Here is a 6,407-nt window from a genome sequence, read left to right as displayed (position 1 = left end):
CTCAATACATGATGGAGCTCATGGTGCAGATATGGAAACTGGATGGAGGTCTTGTACTTTGTGTTGCCATGGCATTGGGGAGAAGCTTGGAGTGGGGTGGAAGTTGTGTGGTCTCATTCTTCTGCTTGATATTCAGAAATGTTTTGTACAAAGCAAGTCCATCTCCTACATCTCCTACCAAGAAATATTGTGTACAACATGATTACAAAGAATGGAAAGTTTGACCACAGTCCCACCCTCAGCACTTTACACAAGAGATAAATAAGGTATAAGATGTACCTCAATTTCATACCTGTACCAAATTTTTTACACAAAATTTGTAGGGACATATTGGCAGTTTTGTCCTCCTCTCCCTCCACAAAAGTCATGCTTTTTGGTAAGCCTTGTGTCCTCAGCTACGTTTAGTGTTTTGACTTGGTAAATTAAGCTTGTGATGGCAATTGTATTGTTAGTGCTATATATAGCTATTCTGCAGTTAATGCATTTATCACTGGCAATCCAAAAGAACTATATATGTTGTGTTCAATAAACTGTGCTAAATAAACCAGACTCATATTAATAGACTCTGTGCATCTGGTGTCAGGCCTATATTGTTATGTTTTTGCAATATGAAGTGGACCAGTGGCCATAGAAAAAGGGCAAACAGAGCTTCAGAATGAGTAGTTCTCAAACTTCTCTACAGACCTTCAGAGAGTTGAGTCAGTAGATTATTTTTGGAATATCCCAGAAAGAAGATTGATAAAACTTATTTCATCATGGCTAGACTTCGCGAACGAAGATTTGGGAAGGCTCTATCCACATTTGCTACAGGCACGCTGGTGGCTTATGAGGCCAATACGTGACAGACATATCTGATTGCAAAAGGCACAGCAGAAAGACTCCTTAGATGGTGTATTCTGCAATACACGGTTCTTTCTGCGTTACCTTTTCTCCTCAAGAGTGATCCTGCGTGTGTTCTCGAAGGAGACAGCAGTGTTATAGATGGTGTGTCTCCAGGCCTCCCGATTGGAGGCCAGAGTAGACCAGGTATGATGATCAATATGGCCAAGACTGAGATGTTGTTTCAGGGAGTCCTTGTATCTTTTCTTCGGGGCTCCTCTCATGCGGCAGCCAGTGGCAAGTTCACCGTAAAGCGAGATCTTATTTAAAAATTTTAAAACTTATTTAAACTATCAAGAAATCACTGCATGTGAAAGCTATATTGGAGGCTTGATAAGAAATCAAGAAAGGTTGAAAGTGTGTCTCACTCAAAACTGCTCCTAGCGGTGCTGAATTTCCATTTTGACTACTGAATAGAAGTTATTTCTTGGAAACGTAAAATAGGCATGTTCTTTTACAGACCAAAATATCCAACTTCTGTTGTGTCAAATTTTTTATTATATAACAGAAGATAATTTGATCTAGAAAAGACGATAAAATGCCTCAAACGACAATAGCCCTAGAAGAAGTGAAAATGAAAGCTGCAGCTGTTACACTATGTCTTTCTTTGCCACACCTCATTATGAAGAGTGCACATGGACTTATCAGAAAAAAATAAATTAGAATAATTCTTTAATGGGAAAACTTGTCATGTAATTTCAAATAAGATTTCAAAACAAATGTTCAAACTTTGAAAAATATAATTTGCACATTAACAATTTTTAAAAAATAGTTTAGTCTAAATGAAAATGATTGAAAAAAATAGAGTAATTTAATCCAGTTTAAAGAAGAAATCCTAATCCACTGACCATTACCCTTTGGGAATGCTGGAGTTAATAACATAGAATTAGTGGCATCTACCTAACAGTCATTTTTTGTTCTTGGAGCTTTTCTCTCCTTTATATTTTATATGAAGGTTTTTATACTTTTTTTTTTCTTCTTACCCTTGTTGGCACCTTCCAGAACAGTAGAGGAAAGGGCTGAGGATCATTTTGTAAACAGAACTCTATAATTAAAAATGTAATAGGCATATAATGCAGTTAATCAAAACTTGACTTTTCTTTTCATGAAAGAATTTTCAAAATTTTTTTTTGGTATCTAAAAATTCAGCCAGTCACCTACTGACGTTACAGAGCCAGCTAAGAGTCCAGATCCTAGAGACTTCCATTTGTGCAAGGTAACTAACATGTTTGAGCACTTCAGAAAGCACTCTTTACCTATGACAGTTGGTCTTGTTACTTTTAAAACACCATTCTTGAGTAATTTTTTTAAAATGCACCTCCAAGACTGCATCATCAGTCCAAGCCTGCGGCGGATTTCAAATTTGCTTCATCCGTATTTGATGCAGTCTACTTTCACACAAATATATACATACACGCATATATACGACATTTCAATCAACTTTCTGAGCATCTCACAGGAAAATATTTGGTCCTGTACCCTTCCTGGCACAGTCCCCAATATGACTCATGCCTGTCCCTGTCATGGGATTGGGAGAGGAGGCTTGTCCTCCAGGTCATCAACAAGCAATTCCCCCATAGAGGGTCTTGTATCTACATGAGATAGTCATGAACGCACCCCCTAACACTGCACTCTCCACTTAGCCTTCCTGTGTGGGAAATGAAAAACCCCAACAATGGAAACAATTAAACTTTTCAGCTCTAGCTTTATCTTCTTGATTAAAGGAAGCATGTTTACGCAGCAGTATCTGGGGAATCTGTAATACTTAAATTAATAAAGACCTTCATTCTGAAAGTGAAAGCCAGCCTAAGTCTTTCCTGAACTACTGTTTTCTGGCAATCACCCAGGAATGTAGATTGAAATTATTTTATCAATGCTATATTCAGACCTATATGGAAGGCTAAAAAAGAGAGTGTCTTTATTAGCAAGAGAAGGCAAATGGGAAATGCTCTGAGCTCTATCAAATTGATGCATGATTTGCCTTATTTTAATATGAGGAACCCAAGGCACAGCAAGATGAAGTGACTGGTCTGAAATAATTCAGCAAAGCAGGGGCAGGACTCTGTCTCACCTGGTGCACTCATCTCTGATATATCTGATTTTACATTTATGGAGCTGAAGTTCCTGGGAATTGTTTGATAGGTAAGGCACAGAGACACACTTTGCATTGCTTATGGTACACAGGTCTGTGTTTCATCATGTACTTTATGTTTTGATATGTTTCAGGAATCTCAGTTAAATATCAGCAGGATCCGTGTTGTTGCTGATAAAACTTGTATACAGTGTGGGCTTTTCCTGTCAAGGTTATTTCAGACTGCTAACCATCCATTTCAGTCCAAAAGGATTTCTCTCATTATATTATGGTCCCATCTGTCTGGATATGAAATTGAATGTTAGAATTTGATTTTGGCAGGATCATGCCAAATGCAATTTTTTAGTTTCTTCAGAATAGATGATTTTTGCACCCTATTCATTCAGTTTACTGCTGTTGTTAGTGACTGTTGATAATAATAAATGTGATGATAACTATAGCTTCTGAAGTTGCAGAAAATGTGTGGGGTAAAGCTAGGAACATAATCTGAAAGACAGCCTTGCAACAAAACTAGGAAAATTAAACATGATTGAAGGAACAGAATGTATGTAAGAAAGAGTGTGCGGAAATAAGAATGATTAGTGCAATATAATAATGAAATTGCTCATTCTGAGATAAATGCCTGTCTTTTCTTTCAAACCTTTGGAGTCAACAGCAACAGGACAATATTCAGATTTGTAAGTACCCTGGGTAGTAGTCACCTGCTACTTTTTCAAGCAGTTAGCATATCCTGGCTGCCTTCTTATTCTCCCAATTTGGGATAAAATTTTTCTTTTATTTATATTGAGCAGCCAGTGAGTTTTATCTTCTGATGACACCAAGTTCACTGACTCTAGGGTTTGCAGTAGGGTCTAGGCTTACATGAAGGTTAATGTTGCCTTCATGAGTTACCACCATGACTCCCCCCAAATGTTGAGTTCCAACACTGAAAGTCAGTATTAATGCTCTTGCCATCTTTCTACTATGACAATCATAGGAACAATTCCCAGATCCTAGGCCTGTCTGCATGGAGGATCTGGACCAACTCTGTTGCGTTTTCTGTGTAAGGCAGGTCTGCAGTGACAGAGTACAGACTTCTGGTATAAAATAGAACATTCACTTCCATGTCCCCATAGTGGCAAAATCTGGGAGGTGACATCAGAGAACACGAGGTGCTGACCAGTGAAGTTCTTCAGAGGTCTTTAAGTCTCGTGGTGGAAAGTCAAGAAAGTCTTAGAGGAATATAGCCCTGCCCATCTCTCTCAAACCCCAAAGTTATCCTCTCTTACTCATTATTACCTCCTGAGGAAGACTTAATTCACAAGTCAGAATTAATCTTGCCTTCAGAGCCTCAAGAGAAAATGATTGGTCAATATGGGCACGGGTTGAAAACCTGCTTATCTCTAAAATAAAATATCTATACACATTTGTTTCCAGACATCTTTCAGCTGTTATAGCTTATTAAACAAAAAACAATCTACAATTTATATCTTATTGCAAGTATTTTAACATTATTATATCTTTAATTATTTGTTGCATTTTTTTCAACCATCAGTGTTAGGTGAAAGATAATTAGTGGTATCTGATTATACATATGGAATTTAAATAATTCCAAAGTCATATATTATATCACAGAAACTAAAAAAAAACCAACAAAGCAAACAAAAAAGACCCCAACCCAACCCCCCAAAAAACCCGAAACCTAAACCAAAAAAACGAGTGAAGTACATGTGAGAGAAGGTTGAGTTTTGAGAAGAATAGGGTGGTTAAACCAATGTGGATAAGTAAAATTTGGTCCTAATGTTTGAAACGTGTTCTATGTTTTAGCATTTAGACAAAGTTTTTCAGCGCTTTAAGAGTATAAAACTAATAGTAATGTGGAAGATTTGCTTTTACTGTATATTTTGTTTAACTAAAAATTCATTAAAAATCTTATGAGCTATCCTGCTTAGAGATAAAGAATAGAACCTCCATGCTGGGACGAAGAACAATCATAATCCTAGATTTAAGGGAGACAGTGCTGAAGAAGGAAGAAAATAACTATCTAGGTGCTATAGGAGCAAAATAGAGCTACCTAGGACCAATTCTATGACAAGTGGAAGCTCAACTTCAAACGGCATTTCTAAAAGCTTTTACCAAGTAACAGGCTTGTGAAGGCATCTAAGTGGCATGACTTTCAAAACCACCAGGTTGGCACTGTTAAAATCAGGCCTGTGAATTAGAAAACCATGTTGGGTAACAGCATCATGGCATCTCTTTCAAAGAAGATGATTTTAGAAGTCTATTTTCAGCAGCCAGTAAAGAAAAAAAAACCAGTAAAACAAGTCAACAACCAAAAAATCTTGACTTGGAAACATAAAGCGTGAACTCCTACACTTATATCAGTTAAAGGTGAATTTGATTTAGATGGTGCCAAGTTAGGGATCACTTTCTGCAGGGTTTACCTTCAGATAAGCAAGCGGAAGAGCAGAAAATTGCCTAGGTGTAAAGAGCAAGGCTATAAAACTGTTTCTGGAGTCCTTCTTCCAGTATTCCTCCCTCAGTTGACTTGCTAACCCTTTGCACATGATAAGAATTTTTTTCTGGGCTTTAGGAATGCTTTCACTGACTTTCAGTGCTGTGAAAATGTGGGTTACTCAGTTCAATTTTGCAGCTTGTTCTCTCAAAGGAAAAATCTATACTGACTGCACATTTCAGCAATGTGTATGTTAGTAAGATCCAAAGATATGTGTGTTTAGCCTTTTAATATCAGTTGCAGCTAGAATTTCCCATCTAACCTCAAAACAAGCCATTTTCTGAATGGTGATGCTATCTCATGTGCTGCAGAAGTTCTGTCTTGACAAGCGAAGGGTGTGAAAGACCACATATTATTTTAAGAACTGGAGACGTAAACAGCAAGGATAAAATCTGTGCATAAGCTTAAGAAGCTCATCATTCATGACAGGACAATTTGAGTTTTTTCAGATCAGTATTCACATATATATTTTTGTATATATAATTCAATTCCATGTTTAGGCCACAAATGAGGCAGGAACGTGTGTCTAAACTCACACAAACAAACTCACCATCTCTAAATATATTGTACTAAAGCATCCATGGATTTGAAACTTGAGCAATGTTATATTGTTACTCAGTCTTACTGCATTCAGTACCCAAAGACAAGTAATCCCCTGCAGCAAAGTGCTCTCATCCTAGTTTTACTCTCAAGTTTTTTCTCCTCTTGCCAAGAGAATGTGACTGAAAGTCACATTCACATCTTATTCAAACACAGCCATGGGTTTCTGGATAACTGTGTTATCTCAGACACCTTGATGTGTTTCCTTCCCCCTGAAAACTGCTGAGTAGAATAGACAGATCAGAGATAGACAGACAGACCTGCTCTCACTCCAGCTCTCACTGCAGTGGAGCTACTGGAGAGGTAGCAGGAATTTTTCTGGGTGGATGCTCCTTGAAATGT

This window comes from Pipra filicauda, unplaced genomic scaffold (assembly GCF_003945595.2).
Source record: "Pipra filicauda isolate LSUMZ 115617 unplaced genomic scaffold, ASM394559v2 scaffold240_size1633699_pilon, whole genome shotgun sequence".
NCBI lineage: Eukaryota > Metazoa > Chordata > Aves > Passeriformes > Pipridae > Pipra > Pipra filicauda.
The sequence above is the reverse complement of the archived record's forward strand: the minus strand, read 5'-3'. Positions refer to the sequence as shown.